Source organism: Myodes glareolus, chromosome 12, assembly GCF_982192425.1.
Source record: "Myodes glareolus chromosome 12, mMyoGla1.1, whole genome shotgun sequence".
Lineage (NCBI taxonomy): Eukaryota > Metazoa > Chordata > Mammalia > Rodentia > Cricetidae > Myodes > Myodes glareolus.
Window position 1 is genome coordinate 29,027,423 of NC_142037.1, and position 27,047 is coordinate 29,054,469.

Consider the following 27,047-nt stretch of genomic DNA (forward strand, 5'->3'; position numbering starts at 1 on the left):
GCAAGAAGCCAGTACAAGACGTAGAGACAAATCCCAGTGTCACTATCTGGCTCTAGAATAATGCCCAAGAACCCACAGGGATGACCCCAGCTAAGACCCTAAGCAACAAAGGAGAGTGTGTCTGACTGGCCTTAGCCTGTAGTCAAACTGATGATTATTTTAAATGTCACCATAGAACCTTTGTCCAACAACAGATGGGAACAGAGGCAATGACCCACATCGGAGCACTGGACTGAGCTCCCAAGGTCCAGCTGAAGAGTGGAAGGAGTGGGAGTATGAGCAAGGAGTCCAAGACCATGAGGGGTTCATCCACTGAGACAGTTTGCTTGAGTTCACCAACTCCAACTGGACTGGGAGTCAACTCTGAAGGGGGTTGACAGTTGGGGCAGACTGAGGGGCCAGTGATATTTATAGTAAATTTAAAAGATTTACATTTCACTTGTTGTTGTTGTGTGTGCTCTTGCTGTGTCTGTAGAAGCAGGTGTTCAGAGATCTGAGGACAGCTCGGTGGAGCTGGTTCTCTCCCTTTACCTTGTGGGTCCTGAACTGATGTGCACTGTAAGCAACTGTGTCTGCTGGACCGTCTCACAGGCTGATGACGCTGGCACAGAGGCAAGCCTTCTCCCCACAGCCTCCAGAAGCCAAGTGGTCTTTCTATCAGTATTCCAGCAGAAACTTTACAAGATGTTTCTAAAACTCGGTGGGATGAGGAATATGTTCAAGAAGAGAAAAAATGTCAACAAAGGAAAAGACTAGAAACGGCAAAGAGGCCTCAGTAAAAGCTGCAGTGGCTGTGAGATGGCAAAAAAGAGTACACACACACACACACTCACACGTACATGCATGTGCACACACATAAGCACACACACGCATGCACACGCACACACACACAAACTCACACGTACATGCATGTGCACACATACGCACACACACGCATGCACATGCACACACACGCACACACACACTCACATGTACATGCATGTGCACACACACACGCACACACACACATGCACACGCACACACACACACTCTCACACGTACATGCATGTGAACACACATACGCACACACGCGCGCACACACATACCATGCACCACACATACGGAAGCACACTAGACACCAGACAGACACCATGGATGACTGGAAAGAAAGCCACTCCGTGCAGGATGCTATGACGTCTGATTTTTTTTTCCCAACAAAATGTGAAACTGTTTTCTCCCCTCACAACTGTGCTGCCCTAATATCAACTGTGCGTCGACGAAAGATTGAGCAATCAAAGGCAGACTTTAAAACTGTTAGAGGAGAGGAGAGGAAACTAAATGAAGATGGTTGCGGAATTGGAAAGCCAAGTAACATATAATAAAAGTTTTAAATACCTCATCTTTCTCATGGCCGAAATCCTATCACAAATTCTCAAGTCTGTACCTGGAGTCCTCACGCTCCCTGCACAGAACCACATGGAAACTACCCCTGTACAGGATCCACGTAACTCCTTCTTGCCAGGACTTTATTCCTTCTTACCTATTTTTCAAAAATGATTCAGGTATAATATTGAGAAGAATTTTTATATCAATTAAATTCGCATTACATTTATGATCACGCATTATTTTTGAAGCAGTGGCAAAGTTTGCACGTTTATACCAAGTTTGTACACACGGCATGCACACACATACCACAGCACATGTGTGGAGATCAAGGACGATCTGTGGGTTTCCATTCTCTCCTCCCACCGTGTGGGGCCCAGGGATTGAGCTCTGGTGGTCAGGCTTGGCCACAAGCCCCTTGACGCAGCAGGCCGTCTCCCTGGCCCAAACTTTCTCTGGGTCACAAGAACGCTGGGCAGGATGTCTCCAATTCACATCTTGTGTCGTTCACAGACTCTCAGGACAGTCAGGACACAAATTAGTGGGTTTCTCTTTTCATTGTGGGGTGGATCCTGGTGTGTGTGCATGTGTTCAAGTGTGCTCATGCACACACATGCATGTACATGTGTGCACTTTACATAGACACTAGTAATAAATAAAAAGAAATATTCCCTTCTAAATCAATGGGGTACGTTTGTATAGAGCCTCTCCCAGTCTCTCATTTTGAGACAGGCCCTTACTACGTAGAACACATTGCCTTCAAACTCACAATCCTTCTGCCTCAGCTTTTCAAGTGCTGGAATCACAGGCACAACCTCCGCACGCCTGCCTTGACAGTTGATTTCTTATATGCAACTCAAAATTTCACATGAAACAATATGCACTTATTACCAAGAAGAATGCTAACCCAGGAAATTATGCAGAAAAGCATCCCCATGGTTTTACTACCCAGAGGCAGTCTCTTGATTATTTGAATTTCACTTACTCTTCATGGGGGAAATGAGCATGTTTTTAAATGGAGTACGGATTAAACGGGGTCTGTGGAAGGAGTGGTTCTAGCCCATGTCCTGACATGACGGTTTGCAATGTTTGCAAACTATGGCTTGTTTGCCAGTGTCCTTATCTCCTTCACCGCCTGGTAAAGTGGAGGTGACAAGGACTAGCGGCTCCCAGCGACTCCCAGAAGACACCTAGTGGAGCTGAGTCTGCACAGCCTCAGCTGGAGCACTGACTGATACTTCGCCTTTGTTTTTTTATCACTCAATATTTTGTCATTCGCTTCTTATCCTGCAGACTTGAACATGCTTTTACAACTCTCCTTACTGTGCATGCGTATATGTGTATGAGTGTTTGCATGAGTGAGCTTACCTTCATCTGACACATGCATGGGATTGACTACTGATCTCCCTGCACTTTAGGGTTGCTAGGTTCTCAGAACGAGAACCTGTTTGGACCGATTTCTGGAAACTGGTTCAGGATCCCTGACTCAAGCCACCAAGTTGCTTGCTAGAAAGGCTATGGCGGCACTAGCTGCCTCCTGTGATGACAGTATGATCTCTACCTCCCAGGACAATCTCAGAGATGTGTGTGCATGCCCCAGGAGGATCCCAACATCAGGCTACAGACGCTTTCCAGAGCCGGGATGTGGACAAGTACGAGGTGGGGGCGGGCACAGAGAGTTCATGTTCAGAATGACATGGGAGGAGAGTCAAGAGAAGACAGTGGTAAACAAACAAATCACTGACCAGGAGTTCCCAGCAGAGGAGAATATTATGAAGAAAGTCTATCAACCATATCGGAGTGGCTGGACTGTTCAGATAAAACCAAAACCTCTTCCAGGGTCGGGCGAAAGTCATCACACTTGGGTATGAATGGCAGGAAAGCATTGCTGGGTGGCAGGAGTGGGAGGACAAGAGGCAGAGCCTAAATGTGGGCTCAGCATCATCCGGGAGCAAAAAGTAAGGCCCTGGAATGCATAGATGCAGGAACAGCAGAAGAAATAGGCATAAGCCTAGGAGGAGCTGGGATTCCATTGCTAATACCAAACTGCCCCACTGCACGCTTTTAAGAGCCAACATACCTTTTACAAAGATCACTGCAGCTGCAGTATGGAGAAGAGGTTGGGAATGAGAGCTGAAGGCAGGGGCCCTAGGCAGAAGGAGAAGCCATGGGCGTTAGCAGGAGATATGGGGGCACGGATGGAAACAGTGAGATGCCACTGACATCCGCAATGTGTGATGACCTATGTCAGCAGGGCGGGCTCTCTGCAGCGGGAAGAGTCACCTCAACCCTTCCGAAGAAGATTAGGATCTGTGTTCAGACTCAGAGTCCCGTCTCTAGCAAGCATCCGGAACTCCAACCGCATGATATAAAGCCATGAAGGCAAATGTTCATCTAGGCAGCTTGAGCTCATATGCAAGCCATGTCTGAAGGGCAACTGAGCCAACATCTGGTCCCTGCAGGAGCCTGAGTCTAAGAAACTGTGCCTTGGGCTGGAGAGATGGCTCAGGGGTTAAGAGCACTGGCTGCTCTTCCAAAGGACCTGGGTTCGATTCCCAGCACTCACAACTGTCTATAACTCCAGTTCCAGGGAATCCGACACCCTCACACAAACACACTTGCAGGCAAACACCAATGCACATAAAATAAATAAATCTTTAAAAATTATATACATATATATGTATGTATATTTATAAAGAATCTGTACCTTGTGGATAAAGGTGGCTAGTGCCCATATGAGACCGACGGCTGGGCACTGAGCTCACCTGGACCCCAGGGGTCCAGTGCTTTGCCTAATTCATGAAATGATGGTTGGGCCCGAGTACTTTCTTCACCCAGCTTCAACATCTACTGAGGGCACCCTAGCCTTCATTCCTTCATGCAATGGCTAGGTGACAGGGCCAGCCTAGCCCAAATTATCCTCTGATAACTCCTGAAGCCCCGATCGACCTGATGTCATGGGAAATGTGCTTCTTGACTTCCCAAGGTCACTCCCTTCTCTGACAGGGGACCCTTGACTCAAGTCCAACTGATTGGGGATTATGGTAACAGGACAATCCATATCCAATGGGGTCAAAAGTCCCCATTGCAGGACTGAGGCTGGCAAGGCCCCCCAGACAGCTACTTGGCTATGTCCTAAAGACCCTAGTTTGACTAGGAAGGCTGTGTGGGTTTTAGAAGTCTGGTCCCTGTTTGCCATGGCCCAGGTGGTCATCCTTTACATGTTGGAGGTTTCTCACAACTGTGTATCTGAGAATAGAAAAGCATTCTTGAATAATTGCACGGGATCTGAACAATCAGGGTATGCAAAGAGGCTAGAAGGCCACAACACTCGTGAGGGAGAAAGAACCAGAGAAAGGGCCATAGAACTCAGAGACCGTCAACCAGACTATTGGTTCTGGAACTTCTTTTGTGTGTATTCATGTGTGTGTGTGGGTGCACATGTGTGCATGTCTGTGGAAGTCAGAGGTCCATGGAGTGTCATTCCTCAGGAACTGTCCACTTTGCTTTTGTGAGACAGGATTTACCCTGGTCTGAGGCTCACTGATTCAATCTGGCTGCCTGGCAGGCTATAGCAGTTTGCCTGTCTCTGCCTTCCTGGTGCTGGCATGACAAGAATGTAGCATAATGCTTGGCTTTTACAACATGGGTCCTGGGGATTAAACTCAGGCCACTGTGCTTGTTCAAGTACACCACGAGCCGAGATATCTCCTCAGCCCACCTCAGAGACATCTGATGACTCAGACTGAAAATGGTGAGAACTAAGCTTTTAACCTATTCACCATCCTGCTAGGCCCAGACCTTTCCCAATGCTATCCCATTTTAGACAGAGGAGGAGACATTCCCTTCTCCTCCTCATAACCATGCACAGCTAATTTCTGTTGGTGCCATCATCAACATGGTGGCATAATTGGACATGTCCTGTGGCCTCCATCCATGATATTTTACTTGAGCTGAACTGTCGTCTCCCTCACTGAGATACCTGCAAGGTCTCTTCTGGTCTCTCTGCTTCTTTTCATGTCCTCCAATCAGGCCTTTGATCCATAGGTGGATCAAATTACCCACCTGATACCCTGAGTCTCCACTGTGCACAGACTTCACACTGTTCCCAAGGCAGCCCCACTGCCCTATTTTACAAGCAAGAAAACAGACTAGACAGATTGGCCAGGTATGCCAGAGGTCCTTTGCCTGGATGAAAGGTGGGAGGGGACAAACATAGCCTATCATCTTTCCGGGGTGACAGACCTCCATATTGTCTGTTTAGTGTTCTTCGGTTGTGACTATACTGTTACAAAGGGACACGAGCACCTCTTATGAGCAGACGCCTGGGCTTCTGGTGTTTCCCTCAAGGACAAATTGTGGCTCTGGTTTGGGTTGTATGTTTCAGTGAGTGGGGATGATCCCCTGACTCAGACACAGATGGCGTATGGTCAAGGTGATGAGGGACAGAGAGTCTGAGAGCTTGCACAGACCCCATCCACTAATAAGCAGAGGTGCCCCTTGAGTTGTTTCCCATGATGCTGAAATAAAATGGTCCTTGTGGCAGAAAGACAAAGTGTGGTTCTCAGTAGAGCCTTCCTCTTTATTCATCATAACACAATGCTAAGCTTGCTGTGATTCAGAAAAATCCTCAATGTTTATCTCACTAAAGGCAGGGCAGTGAGCTGGAGCCTCTCCAAGCCGGACTTCTCTTGTCACAGCAGGCCCCAAGCACTGTGGAGGCCAGGCAGTGGGCTTCTTTGCTGGTCACATTCTCCTCCACACAGTGCCCACACAGAGTCCAGGAATTGAGGTTTGCTGATAGACTACACTTAAATGGCCTGGGATTGATCAGTTCTCTCCTGTAGCTGCCCAAAATGCGCTAAACTGCTCATTCTGACCATTCCGAAGGCTCAGTGGGGGTGGTGAGACCTCCCCGACTCACCTGGTATGAACCACCTCCCCTTGGGGCTTTATCTCCTCATCAGCATAACGAGGGCCTTGACAAGTGATCCCCAAGTAGTCCCAACCCCACAGTTAGCAGTCCCACGAGTCTACGGCAGGTTTATGGAGGTACAGTAGGGTGAAAGGGGGACCGAGACCTATGCTCAGACCTGCCGAGATATGGGGTAAAACAACCCTGTACCGCCAAAGTTTCAGGGTCCCTTTCCAGTGTGATCACCAGCCTCCTCCTGGAACAGTGAGGGGCACATGAAGATGAGCCTGGAACCTGGGCAAGCCCTACCAAGACTCAATGCCAGAGAGCATACAGGTACCCAGTGTGGAAGAGAAGGATGGGGCATGAGGACAAAATGGTAAGAGAGTATATTTTATTAAGCATGCAGAATTCAAGAGACTCTTGGTCTAGCCTTTGCCACTTAAATGATTTTTTTTCTTAAAGACAACCATATTACGTTGCCCCAAACACCTTAAAGGTAGATTTGGACTCATGCATCCTAAGATAAGGCAAGGAACCAGCCTCCCTTGAGCCCAGGAGAAGAGCTAGCTTCTGTTTTCACCTTTGCCTCGCAGACCCCTTAGTGCTGGGAGCACAGCACACACAGCACACACAGCACACACAGCACGTATTTCTCTTTTTTGAATGCATGAGGGAATCAATCAGTCAGTCAATCCAGGAAAACCCAAGCATCAAAAACGGACACTTCTTCACCTCCCAAATACCCTACTGCCACACAGAATGTGCGCTTTAACTTACAAAGGTACAAAGACGTTCATCTCTAGCCAGTGCCTGTCTGCACACTGACTGGGAGGGACTCACTACTCAGCGTTGCTCTACATCACTACATCACAGAACGCCACGTGCAAACACAATCTGCTGGCTTTGACAACAGGACTGCTTGCCGTATGTCAAGAAATCTTTTCCCTTTCTTGAGTACTTCCCTCAAGACTTCCCGTTTTCAGTAGTAGCACCTAGGGAATTTAGCACCGACTTCTGAAGCGGTAAGAATGGAAGCTGAGTGTGCCTGTGCTTGGTGCCCCATTCACACAAACTTAAGGAGATCCAGGACAAGATTATCGGGAAAGGAGGTCAGACATATTTAAGTCACTGGGCTTAAGAACTCGCATCCCCTTGGTTGTAAAAAAAAAAAAAAAAAAAAAAAAAAAAAAGTCTCTCAGCCGTAGAGTGGGGCAGGAGAGTTTGTTATTAATAAAAAACAATTATTTGAGATGTCATTTCTTTTTACTGCTGAGTAATACTCTATTGTGCAAATGTATCACATTTTCTTTATCCATTCTTTGGTTGATGAGCATCTAGGTTGTTTCCAGGTTCTGGCTATTGCAAATAATGCTGCTATGAATATAGGTGAGCAAGTGTTCTTGTGGTATGATTGTGCGCCCTTTGGGTATATGCCTAAGAGTGGTATTGCAATAGCTAGAACCTGGAAACAACCTAGATGCCCATCAACCAAAGAATGGATAAAGAAAATGCAAAACATTTACACAATGGAGTATTACTCAGCGGTAAAAACAATGACATCCTGAAATTTACAGGCAAATGAATAGAACTAGGAAGAAAACCAAACTGACTGAGGTAATCCAAACCCAGAAAGACAAATATGGTATGTATTCACTCATAAGTAGATATTAGATCTGAAGCAATGGATAACCAGGCTACAATTCACAACTCCAGAGAAGCTAGGTAAAAATGAGAACCCTAAGAGAGACACACATGGAGAGCCCTAGGAATGAAAAATAGTTAAGATCTCCTAGGTAAACTGGGAGGGGGCTTAGAAGGAGGGGATGGGGGATGGGAACAAAAGGGGTCAGGAAGACCCAGTTGGGAGAAGGATGAAAGACATTTCTTGATAGAGGGAGCCACTATGGGGTAAAAGAGAAACCTGGTGCTAGAGAAATTCTTAGGAATGCACAAGGATGAGCCCAGCTAAGACTCCTAGCGGGGGGGGGGTGTCTGAAGGGGCCTTCCCCCTTAATCACATAAGTGACTCTCCCAATTCTCATCGTAGACCCTACATCCAGTAACTGGAGGAAGCAAATGCAGTGACCCATAGCCCAGCACTGGACTGAGCTCCTGAAGTTCAGTTGAAGAGAGGGAGGAGGGCTCGTATGAACAAGGGGGGGGGGGGGTCAAGAGCATGATGAGAAAAACAGAGTCAGCTGATCCGAGCTAGTGAGAGCTCACGGACTACAGGCTGGCAGCTGGGGAACCTGCATGGGACCGAACTAGACCCTCTGAATGTGGGTGACAGTTATGTGATTTGATCTGTTGGGGGGCAGTGGCACTAGGACCTATCCCAGGTGCATGAACTGGCTTTTTGGAGCCCATTTCCTTGCTCAACTTTGATGCAGGGGGGAAGGGCTTGGTCCTGCCTCAACTTGGTATGCCAGACTTTGCTGACTCCCCAAGGAAGGCCTTACCCGCCCCTGAGGAGTGGATGGAGGGGCTGACAAGAAAAGGGAAGGAAGGGAGAACTGGGGTTGGTTTGTAAAATGAAAAATAAATTTTTAATATATACATAAAAAACTATTTTAAAAGGAAGGAGCTTATTGCTGCATCAAGAAGCCAACAGACTAGCAGGCTGACATCTCTTGCATTTCAAAAGGCCCCTTCAGCCTTAGCTAAAAACATTTAAGGTGGATACCTACAGCTCACTCACAGTGGGAGGAGCCATCTTCCACAATTGGCAAATTGTTCTGACTCTCAGGAGGGAAGTCGGAATGAAACTGGTGAAATAGGGTAGTCTAGAAACAACTGAGTGTTTCCCTTACGTAAGAACTGCGCATATGGAGCTGTGAATATGATTCGGTTGGTAGAAAGTTTGCATTGCGTACACAAAGCTCTGGGTTATGAGACCCTTAGCATCTCAGACTGGGTTTGGAGGCATACACCTGCAGCCCTAGCACTCAGGAGCTGAAGGATCAGGAGTTCAAGGTCACCCTTAGCCTCCTAGCAAGTTTTAGGCCAGCCCGAGTTGCTTGACACTCTTTCTCTAAAAAATATTTCAGAGTTCAGAGTCTCCTTAGTGACTGTGACGAAATTGAAAATATCGAAAATGAAAATATGCTTACCATAAACAGGCCGGCTCTAAAAAGTAACTGCTTTTTATTTTTGAAATATAGTAAGAATTGGAACCCAGTCTCTTTGGATGGATACCTAGCTCAGCCTAGATGTAGTAGGTAGGGCCTTGATCCTTTCTTAGAGCAATGTGTCTTAGCCTCTCTGAGGAGTGGATTGGTGGGGGGGACTGTGGAGGGAATGGGAGGAAGGGAGGGAGTGGAAACTGGGATTGGTATGTAAAATGAAATAGGATAATTTGTTTTCTTTTTTAAAAATTAAAAAAAAAGAAATATAGTAAGAGAGCTTACTTTTATTACTATTAAAATTAGAGTATTCAAACATTCTTTTAAAACAGAAATTTAGAGCTGGGCGTAGTGGTGCACGCCTTCAGTCCCAGCACTCGGAAGGCAGAGGCAGACCAATCTCTAAATAAGTTTGAGGCCAGCCTGATCTACAGAGTGAGTTTCAGGACAGCTAGGGGTACACAGAAACCCTGTCTCAAAAAGCCAAAACAAAACAATAAATTAGAAATGTAGGGACTGGAAAGATGGCTTAGCGGTTAAGAGTACTTGCTGCTCTCCCAGAGAGCTAGAGTTTAGATCCCAGCATCCCCATGGCAGCTGACAAATTTCTGTAAGTCCAGCTCTGGTCTGATGCCCTCTTCAGGCCTCTGGGGGCACACCCACGGCATATGCCCCCACCCCATGCCCAAGAGAGAAAGAGAGAGGGAGAGAGAGAGAGAGAGAGAGAGAGAGAGAGAGAGAGAGAGAGAGAGAGAGAGTTTTTATATGTTAAATTTGGCACCCACTTTCAGGATCCCTTTTCCTGGCAAGGCCTACAGCAGATTCACAGACTTCTGATTAAGAACAAACTAGCCCAAAGCTCTGGGGATTGTTTCCTTATGAGTCACCTCGTTTCCCAGGCAGGAAAGTCTGTTCTCTGGCCAAAGACCACATCACAGCACTGGCCAGCAAATACGGTTGTCAGGGAGCCAGATCACAGAGGATAAAACTCTCAGCCACCATCGTCACCACTTATGCTGCGGCTTGATGCCAACCCTATGCTGCCCCCCAAATAAGCATCTTGTGTTCCCAATTAATTGCCATTCCTTGGAGGGATTAGAAAAAGACAGCCTTTGGTTACACGATGCGGCTCAGAATAGCTTTGCCTGTGTGCTGTTTCGTTTTTGAATCACATCTTGCTGTGTAGTCATTAAAAAAAAATAAAAGCAACTTAGAAGTCCAATATTTATGCAGTCTTGAGGGTGACCATTGTGCCATAGAGTCACGGGAAGATGCTTAGCTTATGATGCAAGAGAAGGGAAAAGCAGAACCAAAGTAAGGTCTCACACGCATCCGTGATAAACTACGCCCAGGATAAGCCAAAGTGAGCAGCAGGCCTTAGGACCAACGTCAGCAAAGTCAGGCAAAATATGGTTTCTGTCTGTTTTCAGTATTACCTTTGGGGGTTACATAATTTTTACAGATTTGAAGTCAGGAGACAATACATCTGTGTTAGATTAGCTCCCAGTGGCTCTCTCTCCCTGATCCCAGCAGTCCACTCCTCCTGTGGCTTCCCTTGTGACTGGCTTTGGGGGTGTAGGGCCAGGGCAGAGCTAGCAGAACCCCCAGACTCGGATGACCACAAACCCCAAGCCTGGCATGAGAAAGAGCAGGGAAGACCCCATCAACATTTCCAGCATTCATTCTGTTTCCTTTCAGACCCCTTCTAGCTTCTGTCCTCAGAAGAGACTGGCTTCTGTGAGCAGGGGTGTGAGGGGGGGGGCTCCGTGTTTAAATTCATGGGGTTTGTGGAATAGACATGTTGTCTTGCTTTCTTCAAGTCGTCAGAGACTGATGGTCACATTCACATCACCCACAGGCAGACTGACGTTTGGAGTCAGATGTAAATGCCTTGTCTGTGGTGACCAATTAGTGGTGAGAAACATTACAGTCCCTCAGCTGCCAAGACCCTGGCCTGGCCCGGCTTCCGCCTGGCATCTGCGGTCCTCATGGGGTCCCCATGAGAGCATGAAGTCAGCTACTCCCACACAGCTACCGAGAAAACTGTGGATAGGTTCCTACCGCAGAATCTGAGGGAAAGAGACAGCTCCGACAGAGAGAGGCTCCAAAGGCTAATTCGAGGTCAAAGTCAGTGCCGAGTGAACTGCCTCCAGGCCTGCCCTCAGAGCCCTGCTGAACTCCTCAAGCAGGGCTCCCAGGGGATTCTCTTTCACAGCCAGTCCTTCTAGCAGAAGTGAGCAAGGGCCTAAGGGGTCCCTCCTGTTCTCTGACCCCAGTGCTCTTTTGAGTCTGGACACGCAAAGGACCTGGCTTCCTTTTCTGCCGGATCAAAGCAGTCTGCAGGACCGTGGGGACAGCTCCACAGTCCCATCATTTCGACTCCTGTTGGAATGAAAGGCTGACGTGACAGACCGACTTTCATCATCACTTTCACTTCTGTTCTCCTCAGGCTTGACAGTGTCCTGGTCTCTGACTGACTGAGGGGTGACGGAGAGCTGCCGAGCTGAGGGCCAAAGAGGCAGAGGAAGGTGAGGAGAACTTGACCCCCAAAAGCGGTGGGATGGTAGGAGGAGGGATCGATGAGGGAAAGATCTAGCCAGTGGCCTAGAGGAACAAGGGAAGGTTACCACACAAACAGCCCAGAGGTCAGAGAAGCAGGCTTAGCAAGGTTGTTCCTAGGCAAACAGGCGCCAGAGTCTCCTGGGGGTAGAAACTCTCTCGGCTAGAGGTTGTAGGTCAAAGCTTGTGGTCTTCCCTCAGCGTAGCTCAGAGCTCATCACAGCCCGGCCCCTGATCTCTCAGTCGCTGTGCACAGGTCATGGCGCAGCCTGTTCGCAGTCTTCACCTCCGTAACTGTCTACCTCACTCCTCCAACTCCAACTCCCGTTCCCCCACTCCCACTTCCTAGCCTTGCTTCGGTGCTAAGGTTCGGACAATCCCAAGGACATTAGCCTCAGTGTGCATCCCAGCCTTATTCCTTCCCAGCTCTGGGCCCTGGGGCAGATTCCTGCAGCTAACACAGAACCCTTTGGGGACCAAACGAGATTTCTAGGTGCCTGAGTCCCAACCACTCTTCACTATTTGACCTGAGTGAATGCCATACCCACAGAGCCATCAAGATCTGATGTGGGATCTGAGAGGTAGCTTATTCCCCCCACCCCACTGCAAAAAGCACAGTTGGTAGCAGACGTCCATGTTCTAAAGCAGGTGTGTTCACCCTGTTTAGCAGCTGTGAGTACAGCCTCAACACAAAGTCATCAATGTAATTAAAGCATTATGAAGTGGGGTTCGCAATTGATTGATTGATTGATTGATTTAGTGTTTTTGTAACTTCGTTGAACAGTTCTGGAGCATGAATTTTGTAGATGACAAAGTCATGTTTCAATGTCAGGAGCCAGACAAAGGTTTAGGGTAAGGGTACTCTGAAAGTGAGAGGCCCATTGATCCCACTAGAATACAAGGCTCAGAGGAGAGGCTTCTGAGCACTTGCAAGTTAGGCACTTTCTAGATGCTGACCTGAGGTGGAGGCGGAGAGTCGGGGGGGGGCTTCAAAGTCCATGTTGATGAATAGTAAAACTACAACCTAGAATTAGCCAAACATAGGATGCTGATAATGTGGACAGGACAAGATGGTGAGCTGGGATTAAGACTGGAAGAAAAGCCAGAAGCAGAGTGTTGGAGGTGGATGGTGTCCTGCTGGTCTCTTTGTCTCTGAGACTGCACTGTTAGACCTGAGCCTTGACATGGCAAGGGAGCAGAATATGGAACAGTCAGGCCGCAGTCTCACTTTCCCTCACCTAGCAGGTTCCACAGCCTCGTCCCTGTTCAGACCTCTGTACCACACCACCTCAAGGGAAGAAAAATGTGCCAGGATGCAGGGCTGCCCCTTCTCCTGAATGTGCTGCTTCAGCCCACAGCACAGGCCATGGAGACCACCGTGGAGTCCACCACGGTTAACGAGGACTGTTGGAGCTCGGCCCTTCCTCCTCCGGCTCTCTTCCTCTTAGTCTAACCTTGCCCTGCACTCAGCACCTCACTCTTTCAGTCACTCAAAAATGGTTTCCCAGCCTGGTGGCTCAGGTCTGCAATCCCAGCCTCTCAGGAGGCTGAGGGTGGAGGACTGAAAGTTTCATGTCTGTCCGGGCCACAGAGCAAGGTAAAGGATAGCCTGGACACCCAGTGAGACTGTCTCAGAATAAAAGAACGAAAGGAAAACAAGGGGCTGGGTTAGGTCGGTAGCACATACTTTTCTAGCAAGCTTGAGACCTTAAGTTCAGTCTCAAGTCAGGGAGAGGAAAGAAAGGGGAAAGGGGGGAAGAAGGGAAGGGAAGGGAGGGGAGGGGAGCAGAGGGAATGGGATGGGAAGGGAAGGGAGGGGGAAGAGGAGTAAGGGAAGGGAAGGGAAAGGAAGGGGTACTCCATGAGTAGGTAGAAGAGGACTCCAGGACAACATAGCGCAACAAAGCATAGCCTAGCAGAAGCCATGTTGGCGGGAAAGCCCCCTGTGATTAGGTCCTAACCACTGGGCTCTGTTTTGATTCTCATCTCCGCGCTGTGATTCACATCTAGGCAACTTTCTGCAACTTCATCCGTCTCTTTCCTTCTTCTTCAGCTTCTAAGGCGCCACTAATCTGGCAGAGGCATCGCTTTTGAGGAAAGCACACCTGCTCTGTTGGGCCTGCTGGGGAAGAGCTGGGCTGCCCTGCCCTACAGCTCCTCTCCTCACCCCTGAACCTTCGCAGCAGGTCCCTGATGGCCAGCGTCAGCCTCCGGTCCCTGAGCTCCATCCCACAGACTAGAGTTCACGCAGAGGGAAGCGTTTTCAAACACAGACCAGAGCTGCTGGGTGAGCCGTGGACTCCTGTGCGGTATCGCCTAAAGGATGACTGTCTCCGTCTGGTTGAGAGGCTCTCTGGAGGTTTGGGCACCCCCTTGCCTCCTTGAAGCACAGTCGGGCTTGGGAGGCTGAGTCCACACTAGACAGTGAGCACCGCCCAGCAGGGTAGGCCGTGCTCAGCTCCATAGCCCCTGACATGAGGGAGAGCTCGAAAATGTAAATCCAACAAAAAATAAAAAAAAAGAAAAATACAGCGAGGGGCAGGGATCACAATGTGGCCCTGAAACAGATGGAGGATTGGAACCAGTGGGGTTAGTGGCAAAGGCCTCCTTGTTCCAGAAGGTTCAAAGACAAGTTTCCCTGGGAGGGCTCATCATGTGACCACTTCTGCCCTGAGGCGAGACGAGCACAATTTTTTTTTTGAACTTTTTATTTTGAAAAAAAAATTATGGGAAAATGGCAGTCACCAGAACTAAGAGACTCCCACTGGTACAGTGGCACCAGGGACACTGATCTGGGGCTTTACCACCTATGTCTGTTCTTTTGTGACCCTGCCAGTCTTGAGGATGAAAACACTGGTTAATGACCCTCGGTTTGGACCCCTACGGTCTCGTTTGTTTAATCGGGCTGTGTTGCGGGTTTGGCGGGGAAGTGCCTGGTGGCAGAAGTTCACAGAAGCACATGTCCTATCCCTGGTGCGGCTGGTCTTGGTGAGCTGGCTAAGCGGCAACCTGTAAAGTTATCCTATACTGCTACTGTGTCTGCCTCTCATACTGTAGGCCTAGTCCCCCTCAAGTTCAAGGTAACTAGCCCTCCCATCTACAGACAAGTCAAGAGAATTCCCTCACAGTTCCAACTCATGGTAACATTGGTTCTTTGTTGGAGTGGGCCGGTGAGGATGGAATCAGTGGCCAAGTACAAAGTAAATGAGAAGCTTTGAAAGTCTTTGAAATTGTGTGTATGGGTTGGATGGTGGTGGCGTAGGCCTTTAATCCCAGTACTCAGGAGGCTGAGGTAGGCGGATCTCTGTGAGTTCAAGGCCAACCTGGTTCCAAGACAGGCTCCAAAGCTACAGAGAAACCCTGTCTTTAAAAGCCAAAAAAATAAAAAAATAAAAAAAAATGGTATGTGTATGTGCACATGTATGGGTGTTGTTTCTCGGGAGCTGTTTTGTATTTTTTGTTCATTTTGTTTAGACATGATCTCTCACTGTAGCAAAGACCATGGAGTAGGAGAGTCTAGCTGACCAGTGAGCCTCAGGGATCCTTCTTTCTCTACCTTCCCAGGACTGAGATTGCAAGTGTGTGCCACTAGGCCCAGGTTTTTAAACACATATGCTTCTGGATCAAGCTGTCTTTACACTTCTAAAGCAAATACTTTACTGTTTAAGCTATCTCCCTAGGCCAGGTGCAAGATACTTAAAAAAAATCATTTCAAGAAAGCCTGACGTAGTGGCATGGACCTTTAACTTCAGCACTCTGGAGATATAGGTAGGAAGAGCTCTGTGTTCAAAGACAGAATGGTCTACAAAGTGAGTTCTAGGACAACCAGGGCTACACAGAGAAACCCTGCTTGAAAAACCAAAAACCAAACCAAACCAAAACAACAACAACAACAACAAATCCTTTCAAAATATGTTATCAACTATTTATTCTTTCATTGGTTTGCCTTTCCTAACAAAGCATATCTTGGCCAAAAAGATCATTCCAGAATCAGTCCTGCCATATCACCCCTGGGATACCTGAAAAACCAGACAATTTCATTCAAAAACAAAATAAGAGAAAGCAACGGCCAGGCATTGACCTTGAGTCGGACGGAGCACACACACGTTGCCGCCAACCTCACTGGACTCTGCATGGCAGCTCCAGCTGCCTTCCTTCCTAGGAGATTGGGGAGCTGGCCTCTAGCCCCACAGCTGTTCTGCATGTTCCCATCCGTCTTCTCTCACAGCCCAGGCCTGAACCTTCGCCACCCTTCCAATCTTAGAGTGTCAGACACAGAGTCTCCTCTGAATGGATGCACTTTTATAAATCCAAAGACTTCTCAGGGAACAAACAGTGGGGTGCCTTATCCATAGGCACAGCACAGAGCGCATGAATTCCATCTGTAACACCTACAGCAAAGTCCCTGCCCACTCACGCATCCCAGAGGCCTCAGAGTGCCGTTGGTATCGTGTAGAGAAATGAACTACCCAGAACCCAGCTGAGAGACCAACCTTGTAGGACTTCAGTAGCTTCTCACCATGGCTCTTCAGATCCCAGGGTACAGGTGATTGAGGAAACCTCTAGTGGTAACCAGAAGCGCTGGTCCCAGTTAAGAAAATTCAATCCCATCCCCAGAGGGATTCTTTTCATCTCAGTCAGCGTTGGTTGCTCGTGGCTTCCTGCCAGCAGCACACAGAGGTACCTGTGTGCCCCCTGTTGTGATCAGACTTCTATGGCTGCCCCAAGGAGCTGCTCAATGTGAGCTCCACCCCCCAGCCAAGTCTTCTGGGGACTACTGACTCCTCAGCCCCAGAGGTGCCCCTGGGAAGTTCCATGGGCACCTAGCCTTCAGCCATGCTGGTCACGATGTCCCTCTGCCACCCCAAAGTTGTCTCATGGGTTTTGGTTTCACCGTGTAGCTGGTGTTTTCCCTCAGCTGGTTCAGCAGGGCCGACACACCTCCAGCTAACTCTAGGGAGTGTTTTTCAGTGGGCTCTGCCTGGGCCACCTGTGGGAACTAGGGCGGTTGTCCTCTCCAGTCCGTTGGTTTGACTGTGCTTTTAAACGATGCTAATATTAGTGAGGTCACAGGATGCTGTGACCGTTCAGTGGCAGAATGGGTGTGACTAGAGTGTGTGGAATAGATGCTTGTTAAGTACAAATCCCCCACGGTGGATAGTGCAGCAGCCAGTGCATGGTGACCCCAGAGATTCTTCAACTAACCACTCTACTTGGCAATGAAACTCAGAGAAGAAAGAGTAAGGTGACAGGGGTTGGGCATGTCCTTTCCCACATCAGTCAATGGGCAAATGGGACCTAGAAGGTCTGCTGGCCCAGCAGACTTCATGGGCCGCTGATCACCTGCTCACCCAGGCATCTAAGGGAACCGGTGGGCAGATCTTCCTTTGTCCTTATGGTCTGGGAGGATGGAGTGTATCATCAGTCAGCCAGTTTCTACACCACACCCCGTAATCTGCCTCCAAATGGAGGGAGCTTCCTTTCTGGGAGTTTAGGGCTAAGACCGCGTTCACTGCAAGTCCTTGTAGAAAAGAGCTATAAGAAGTTCTTGGCAGCAGGGCTCGAAGCTCTTGGGTTCTAAGTGTTGCTGCTTCCCCCAAAGATTTGGGTTGGGGGTGGGAGTTGGATTGACGTACAGATGTTCCTATCACAGTTATTTATGACAGAGTAAACAGCTGGAGTGTTCAGCTGCAACAAACAGGCACATGTGTGTGGAAATCAGAGGAACATCACAGAAATTGTTCCTCGGGTGTCTTTTTTTTTGTTTTTGTTTTTTGTTTGTTTGGCAAGTTTTCCTGTTGACTTTAAACTTGACAAACAGGATACGGTGGCTGGCCACTGAACTCCAGAAATCCTCCTGTCTCTGTTTCTTCTGGGTTAGGATCATAAGCACACACCAGCTTTTGTTTTAAAGTGGGTTCTGCGGACCTGACTTGGCTTCTTCTGCTTGTGTAGAAAGCACTTTACCAACTGAACCATCTCCCTTGAGCAGAGAGTGTTTGGATAGCTTTCACACACTTGAACCTGAGGCTAGGAATACACAGGGAAGTTAGGATCCACCTTGCTCTGACACCAGTTCATCTACCCAGAGATACAGAGGGAGAGCGGGGAGAGTTGGCTCAGAAGAGATTCCAATTCGTTGGCTGTAGATTATGGCCTTTGCCTTGGTTTAGTCTGAGAAAAACATATCCTTCTGCTTTCCACAAAAAGAGGTTGCACCACACACACACACACACACACACACACACACACACACACACACAGGGATTCCAGTAACCACTCAGACAAGAACAAGGAAATGTTGCTGCTGGCTTCAGATGTCTGAGCAGAAGTGAAAGCTGACTTCAGCCATTTTTACCCGAATAAAGTCACAGGGCCCCTAAGAGAACTGGTGGGGACAGGACCCAGGGGAGAGATGGTAAAGGATGTCAGGTTAGACGGGGTATCCTTTGTCAGACATTGTAGAAAGTCAGGGAGCTTCAGAGAAGTCTTTTGGGGGCATGACTGAGACCAGGCCCTAGGTCTGAATCTCCCGGCTCTGCGTTCAGCCTGACTGCTTCCCTCAGTCACTTTCCCCATTTATTTTTGAGCATTTGAGGCGACTTATGCAAAACTCAGGGCTCTCTTTCCATGACTCTACACCAACCTTCTGGTAGCAGCCTATCTCTAATTAAAATCAAAAGATGTGAGCAATAAAATAGTTGAGCAGGAAAAAGAGTTGCGATAATCTGACCCAAGATTCACCTCAAAGGGGTGGCACAAGACATTAGACAGCTCCCTTTGAATGGCAACAAGTATATCAGACAAAATTGTCAGCAAGACAAATACAAAGAACAACCATTCAGATCACTGGAAAATGAGCAATCATTAAGAACTTCTCTTGTGCCAGGATGGCCACTAGTCTGAGGCCTGATTGTGCTGCCTCGCTGCAATGTGCTATCTTGGATAAGGAAAATCATAGATTTGCTCATGGTGGGCTTGGTCCCAAGGCTAATGGAAACCAGTGGTGTACCAGGTAGAGGGAGCAGGTTTGGTCTGGGAGGAGGAGAAGAGAATCTGCCGTTTATAGGTTAAAGGTTATATATTCAGTTGTAGACAAGAGGTAGGAAAAACTACAACTTTCCTGGCTTAAGGTTATAGCTTTGGTTCCAGGTGGCAAAACACTCAGCCAGAATGAGAGAATCCTTCAGGCAAGGTGACTATAATGAAGTTGAGATAATAAAGTCTCTACACACACCCAGGGGATTGCTAACACAAGCATGAGTGAGGTGGTGGGTGGGGGGAGACCCAAGAGAGTGCAGCCAAAGTGAGATCAAAGAGAGACAGGAGGGCTTGTTATACAACTGTTTCTCCAACCACACCCAGCTTGGGCAGCCAAGTGTGGAGAGCTTCTTGTTCAAGATGTCTGAGCATGCTCTCTGTTCAAACGATTATCCAGCAATGCGGAAAGAGACCAGACCCTTGGGGGTCCATACTGAAAAGTAGAGTGAAAGGGTTGAGAGGTGGCCCAGTGGCTGGGTGTACTTGCTGCTCTTGCAGAGGACCTGAGTCTGGTTCCCAGCACCCATGTCTGCTGGCTCACAGTTGTACCTTCAGCTCCAGGGGATCCAGGACTTCTGGTCTCCACAGGCACCTGCACATATGCACACAGACACACATACAACTGGAAATAATGAAACATACATAATTGAAAATAATGAAAATAAATCTTAAAAAAATAAAGCAAATGCTGACACTGCCCTGTGCAGAGGCGACACTGGTCAAGTACCACGGAGGCGGCTCGGTTGGTAAACCAAGTCCAGATAAGTTCCTAAAACCAAGTATCAGGAACTTTCAGGAAAATCAAGCAAAACCAGAATCACTGAGATGCAATGACAAGTTTTCCACAAAGTGACCAGACATGAGACCAAAAAAAAAAAAAAAAAACCTGACCAGAAAACAGGAGACTTCAAAGCAGTTATTATGGACATGTTCAGGGAGTTAAAGGAAGCTAGTCTCCAAGGTGTAAGCTGTTACATTTCATGTTAAAAGTCAGGAAATATGTGCTCTTAACAGAGAAATGGAAATTATAATAAATAAATAATAGATAAATAAATAGGCTGGGGTTATATAGTGCAGGGGTTAAAGAATTTTCCTAGCATACACAGGCACTGGGTTAGACCCCCAGTGCTATAAAAAATAATAAATAATAAAGAGAATTTCTGGAGCTATGAATTATCCAAACTAACCAGGAAAGCCATGAGTGAGGCCTGTACCAACAGCTGAGATTGAGAACTGACATAAAATCACATTGTAGAAATACAGGTCAGTCTCAGAGGAGACAGCTCAAAGTGTGGACCTCGGAAGCAGGAATGGTAACGGGTAGAAAGTTAAGAAAATTCTTTCCCACAGCGTGCTTTCCAAGAGAAAGAACAGCAGGGCCCCCAGTGTGGCAAGGGAACTCCTGATGTCACAGACATAGGGCAGGTCTGGGACACAGCCTGCGGAAATCTCCATACTACCTGTAAGGAGCAGCCAGGGTGCGTAACTTCAACAGCCGTCCTTGAGTCTTGTTCCTAGGCCTCGGGACCTCCACTAGGAAGCGAACATGTTTTTCAGAACTCACTGAGGTCACAGGGGGCTGCCATTTGCTTATGATGCGAGGCTGGTAACTTTCATGGCACTCTGGTCACAGTGAGGAAAGGCTTGTCTGGGGCTTATGGTTTTCAGAGAGTTGCATCACGGCACGGTGGTGGGAATGGTTTAGTCTCTGGTGGTGCCAGCCTGTGGTAGATGTCTTCCACAGGGTGCAGACCAAGAAGCTGAGAGAGTAAGGCAGAAGCAGGGCTGGGAGTAGGATTGCTGAACCAGAAGTTAAAGGGCCAGCAAGAGGTGCTTTTCCCCGAGCCAGAGGGTTTGAGTTTGTTCCCTGGGACCCACATGACATCGCCTGCAGGTTGTCTTCTGACCGCCACACATGATGGAGCAGGCACTTCCAGCCACCTAATGTGTGCACATGCTAAATAAACACATGCATATAAAAAACCCAAAAGTTAGTCTATGAAACATTATTTAGTTCCATGCATTTGTGAAATTTCTGTTTTTTACCAACTCTGGTTTTAGTCCATTGTGTTCAGAAAAGGTACTTCACACTCTTTTGAGTTTTCTTAAGCTTATTGGCTTTCTGTGACCCAAAAAGCACTCCATCCTGAAGCCTTTCTGTGTGTGTCTGATGAGAATGTGCGTGCTTCTGTCACTGCTCGGTAAACTCCGTATATATGTTGCCAAGGCTCAAAAATATGTTTACAATGTTCCCGTCTGGTGCTCTAGCTGATCTTAGGGTAGGACATCAAAGCTTTCAATGACTACCGTAGAGCTCCCGTTTCCTCCTCCAGTTCTACACAGGCTTCCTTTATACATTTAGATGTTCTGATCTTAGATACAGATATAGTCCTAGTGACGACACTTTGCTGTCAGCATGTATGACTGTTTTATCTACAGCCCATTCCTCTGGGTTACCTCTTGCCTGGAACCATCTCTTCTTTCCCATTTCTAGTCCTTCATTCCAGCTTAGAAGTAATCCTCAGTTAGAAGTATTTAACGGTCTTGCTTGGTCCTTTGACGGTGTCATCTTGGTCTTATAGGCTGCTAAGCTTCTACTAAGAAATACGCTTATAGAGTCATGGGGGTTCCCTTGTATGTGATGGCTTTCTGCCCAAGAAAGGACAGTGAGAGCTTTGGCTCTAAGGAAGCAAGTGGGGTAGCTGCTGGACAGCCCTATCAGCTTGGGATTAGCACTGGCCTTCAGAGGCAAAATTTGTCAGTGACCATAACAATAGCAAAGACGCTAGGGATCCTCCTTTTGCAACCATGGAAGGAAGTCATGACCAAGCAGAAACCTCTAGGCACTGAACTGCTATACTGGCCTGGGATTAAGACAATGTACTCAAAATGCTTTCTGGGCTCCGCTCACAGCCAGCGTCAAGTCAAGTCACTTGCTCCCCTGAGGGACTGCGGCCTCCTGACTGCACTCCAGAGCTCTCCGGGACCTATTTTCGTCTGTGGTGGTTGTGAAATCATTGTTCTTGTGGATAAACAAAGGCTGGGAACTCACAGGCTGCCATCTTGCTGACTTCACCTCACTTCTATTTCATTTCCTAAATGTTAGTTTGATCAACCAAGTTGGTTTTCCCAACTTCTCAAGCTTCAGGTCCCATGGAGCAAAAACTCCATGTGTGTGTGTGAAGTTTCTGGAAAGGAGTTTCTTAAACCCAGAAGACAGCTGACTTCAGCAGGGGAGGCGGCAGGCCTCAGCGCCATGCAGGGCAATGCTGAGGTCCCAGTTTATAAACTGGCCAGCTCTGAGAGGCCCACTGTATCTCCCAACTGTCTGAACTTCAATTTCCTCATCATTTAGAATTAAGACAACGAAACTCAGGTCTTGGGGCTTTTGTGACAACGGGTCTGTTAAGTAGCTGATCCTCAAATGTACCCAGAAAATGTTTATTACTTCTTCTTTGAAACAGCACGAGTCCTTACACATGAGACCTCATAGGTTTCTTGACGGCTGATAGCTCGGCGCTACCTATCCTGCTTGAAGCACATTTTCTTGCTTTAAAATGTGGGTGACGCTAACGTCTGTCGCCTAAGGTTTTCAGGTCTCTAGCATGGTGGCCCCTCAATGGAAGTCACAGAGGTGACTCTCCCCTCGACCCCATCTGTCTGTGGCTGCAGGCTCTGGTAAGGCTGCTTTCTTGAAGAGCCTGCCAGTCTGCTTACTTCCAGCTGCCAATAGTCACCAAGCCGAGGCTTTTCCTGGCCAGGACAACTGTCTTACTCACTTAGAAAACCAGCTCTGGACAAAGCTGAAGCTCCAGCTGAGTGGCAAAGGTCCCAGAATCCAGTTTTGGTGCTCCCACCTTACCGCAAGTCTTCCCAGGGACTTTTCCTTGGCATATGCTACTCCGGACCCCAGGCTCCATTACCGACCTCACTGGCAAGGAGCAGCCTATATCCTGAAAGACAACCACGACATCTGAACAGTGTGAGTCCTCTCTATTCCTTCCCCTAAGCAGAAGCTCCCACGAGTCCCTCTACATCAGGATATGTGTAGACCCTCCTCTGCCCATCTCCATGACTAGCACCGGGTCAGGGCCCTGATGGCTAGACAGTAACCTCTGACCAATTCTCATGCTCTCCTCCTCTCCCGTGACTGCTGTTTGTTTACTTGATTGTACTTCTCAGTCCTGTAAAGAAATTTTGTTCATTGGTTTGTGCGATTGCTGTTGCCTGTCTTCACACACTATAATAAAGTAAGACCCACGAGAAGGGACAGAGCTGCCTTTCGGCCACTGTGCCTGTAGTGGCCTCTGACAGTCACAATTGTAGAGTGACTGAAGGAGTTGTCATATCTGGGTCCCATCACCCCGTTTTACAGGGTTAAGAAAGGGACTGCTTTTGGTTCAAGTTAAAAGCCAGGGAACAATTGCATGAGACCAAATTCCAGGCTCTCCCATCTGCAGCCCGCTCCTCTTTTTCTCTCCAACATGTGCTTCTTGGAAAAACCCTTCCCAGGCCTCCATTCCACAATCCCACTAATGACGGGTTCCAGAGCAGTGGTGCTGGGAGCTTCCAATCCTGAAGGCCGAGCAGCCTGCCACAAACTAAGCTCTCTTAGTAGCTCAAAGGTCAGAAGTCTTTATAGTTCAACCACCGCAAGCCCCCCTGAGACTCCAGGGGACACCCTGGCTGCAGGGCCCACCCTGGCAAGCTGTGGTCACTGCCTGCTCTTACAGGCCTCAGTGCCCAGGTCTTCCCATAGCAGCAGTAGCTGCTGGTAGAGAATCAGGCTTTCATCATAGGACATCAAGCACATGAAAGAACAGGTGGGGTCAGGGACTGGGCTGGGCAAACACAGTGACTTCAAGAGCAGGCATTGGTGGATTCTCTCCAGGGAAGAAGAGGCCACTTCATTTAGGGCAGGACTCCAGGATGCCCTGGCAGCACCTGGTACCCACTGACTACCTGCTTGGGCTCTAGATCCTTCCCCGTATGTCGGGATACTTCACCTTCACTTCTCATTTATAGATCGCATTGTTACTTTGTTCCCTAACAAACTTCTCTGCACAACGGACCAAAGAACACATTTCTGAAAAAGAGGGAGTTGAAGGAACAAGTCCAAAGGGGAAATAAGAGTGAAAGGGTTAAGAAGTATGGAAGAGTATGGAAGAAAAGGGCACCAAGTGACGGCCTCCTAGAAAACTTCTATGCTTGCCCAGAGGATACTCCTGACTCTGGATCTTTTAGAATTAGAGTAGAGACCACACATAGGCTGAGAAATAAGTGTCTGGAAGGTAAAAACACCTTCAGAGACCTAGTTCTTCTGAAGCTGAGACAACAAGATCATTCACCCAATGTTCCCAACTGCCTAGTGGGTGTTCCTTGCTGGAGACACCGTAGATACAGCATTTCCAATCCCGGTGGCAAGGCTGAGGAACAAGGCTCCTTGGTAATTCCTAGCACACAGTAAATGATGTGGGGTAGCAGGGACTGGAGTGTGTGTGTGGGGGGGATAAGAACAGACAAGAAGGTGTGGCCCTGTGTAAAGATCCTTTCTGCTGTGGGAACTTGGTGAGGCAGGCTGTGGGCAAATCAATTTAACCCTGAGGTTCAGATTTCCCATCCATAGAAAGCAAACAAAATTGCCACCATGCTTAGCAAAATGTGTGACTGTTGATAGGTTCTGAAGCTATAGTTGAAATAATGTAGCACTGACTAACTTAGAAATAACCAGATCGATGGAACTGAGTAGAATGATCCACACTTATACTAAAATAAGTTAAAAATGTTTGATGTGGGATTCCCCTCTATATGCTGTGAATATGTTTTATTATCATTGGTTAATATAGAAACTGCTTTGGCCTATGGCAGTGCAGAATATAGCAAAGTGGGAACAGAGATAGAGATGGAGAGTAGGCGGAGTCAAGGAGACACCATGTGGTTGCCAAAGGAGAAAGACGCAGGAACCTTACCGGTAGGCCACAACCTCGTGGTGATACACAGATTAATAGAAATGGGTTAATTTAAGATGTAAGAGCTAGTTAATAAAAAGCCTAAGCTAATAGACCAAGCAGCGTTGTAATTAATACAGTTTCTGTGTGATTATCCGGGTCTGGGCAGCCGGTAGCATAAGAACAGTCTCCTTTTACAAATGTTAGCAGTTTAAGTTAGTAGAGAAAGGAAAAATGACTCTGAAAAGGATGCTGAGGAACTTGGAGATTTGTACAAAAACAGTACCATATATGTTGAGCTGTTGTGAAATATTATTTTAAGATGGGCTACATCCGTTTATGCTGCGGAATGTTTAATGATGCTAAGATATGTTACATTATTTTATGTCACATTTGTTTAACTCTGTGAAACTGTGTTCCTTTGCCTGTCTAAAACACCTCATTGGTCTAATAAAGAGCTGAACATCCAATAGCAAGGCAGGGGAAAAGATAGGCAGGACTGGGAAGTGGAGAGGATAAATAGGAAGAGAAATCTGGGAGGAAAGAACTGAGGAGCAAGTGAAAGAGGAGAGGAAGACACCTCGGTCCAGTCTCTCAGCTACACAGTCGGACACAGAGAAAGGAGTACAGAAAGGCACACAGCAATAGAGAAAGGCCTTATCTTGACGTTTTATAGACTGCTTTTCTTAAATTATCCCAGAGGAAAAAGATAGAATAATGCATTCATAAGTAAGACTAAGACTCTATGTGATTTATTTGGAGTTGAGTGGTGGCCCCCCAAAAGCAAAAGAACAAAGAGCCAAAGAGTAAAAAAAATAACCAACTAAAATTGAGCCTGAGTGTCAACCAGAGAAATGCGAGTATCAATGGGATTCCATCTCCTCTTTCCTAGACAGATAATCAGGAGTCGACTTGGTTAACAAGCTAGTGTGATAGTCCTTACAGTCAGATGTGTGGTTAGTTGCATCCCTGCAGGGAGGGAAGTTGTGCTGGAGAAGCACAGGGAGGCTGGATAAGCTCACAGTGCGCAGGCTGGAACAGCTGGAATGCCCATCATGAAGGGAAGGTGACATCTGCTCACAGCAGCAGCAAATTCCCATGGTAGAGAAAAGAAACACTGCAATAACATGTATGCACGGTCAACAGCAGCTGGGATTTAGGTACCGAGCGTCACACTGTCATCCATAAACGAGTGACCTTCCTCTCTAGCCCATAGCATGAGAAGTCTATATCATGCTTTTACAAACAGTGTTCATTAGGGAAAAACACGAAACAAAAGGGCTGAAACATGAATGACCGTTCACCATGGAATGTGAGTGACTGTTCCTTGGGGGCAGGGCACCTGGCTTCATTTTTAAACATTTCCCATACCTAAAAGAGAAAACTCAAAGTGAAAGTCAAAAGTTCCAAGTTAAAACCCTAAGTGCCATCAGAGCGACACAAACTAAGCTAGGGTTGTTGTGTCAATGAGCCATGGTGGTTAGGGGTGATTGTTTGGATCCGACCTACACTCTAAAGTCCCCCAGTTAGATCTAGTAAGGTAAAGGATCCTTTTCTCTGAAAAAGGAATGTTCTAGAAGGGGCTAGGAAACCAGAGGTGAAGGGGCAAAGGGGTTCCAGGCATGATACCAGACAGAGGAATGGCTGAGGATGTCCCATTCAGAGAGGGATCACAGGGAGGAGGGAGCCTCATTCCATGCCATTCTTCCTACTGTGCCTAGCTCTTCTCCTCAGCCACAGTCATTCTGCTGCCTGCCCATCCAGGTGGGAGGATAGCCAGCCCAGTCCCTTCAGTTCCCTGGTAGTCACTTTCCATCCCTTGCCTGCCTTGGGAAACCAGTTCAGTGGAGACTCAGGCTGGGCCTAGAGTTTGCACGTTGTGGGAGTTTTCTTTATGTCTGAGTTAGACTGTCTGATTTGGGGTCCTTGATTGTTATAAATTCAGCTTTCTATGGAGCTGGAACTCCTACTTTGTCTTCAGAGATCCCTCCTTTCCCACACCCCTGTATCTTTTCTGCGAACCCTGGTCTCACCCCACACTTCAGCCCAAAGCAGTTTTCCCACACAGGCTCATGGAGAGAGTGACTCAGGCCTAAT

General features: G+C 47.7%; 1 protein-coding gene across 2 annotated transcripts in view; it reads right to left on the reverse strand.

The window, feature by feature from the left end:
• Positions 1-16,985, reverse strand: part of Blk (BLK proto-oncogene, Src family tyrosine kinase) — a 55,288-nt gene extending 38,303 nt beyond the window's left edge. The window contains exon 1 of one of the 2 annotated variants that reach the window (XM_048421938.3): positions 16,455-16,985. The gene's annotated coding sequence lies outside the window, so the exon portion shown is untranslated. The remainder of the gene's footprint in view (positions 1-16,454) is intronic. The other variant, XM_048421937.3, reaches the window with a different exon arrangement.
• Between the last annotated feature and the right edge of the window lie 10,062 nt (positions 16,986-27,047).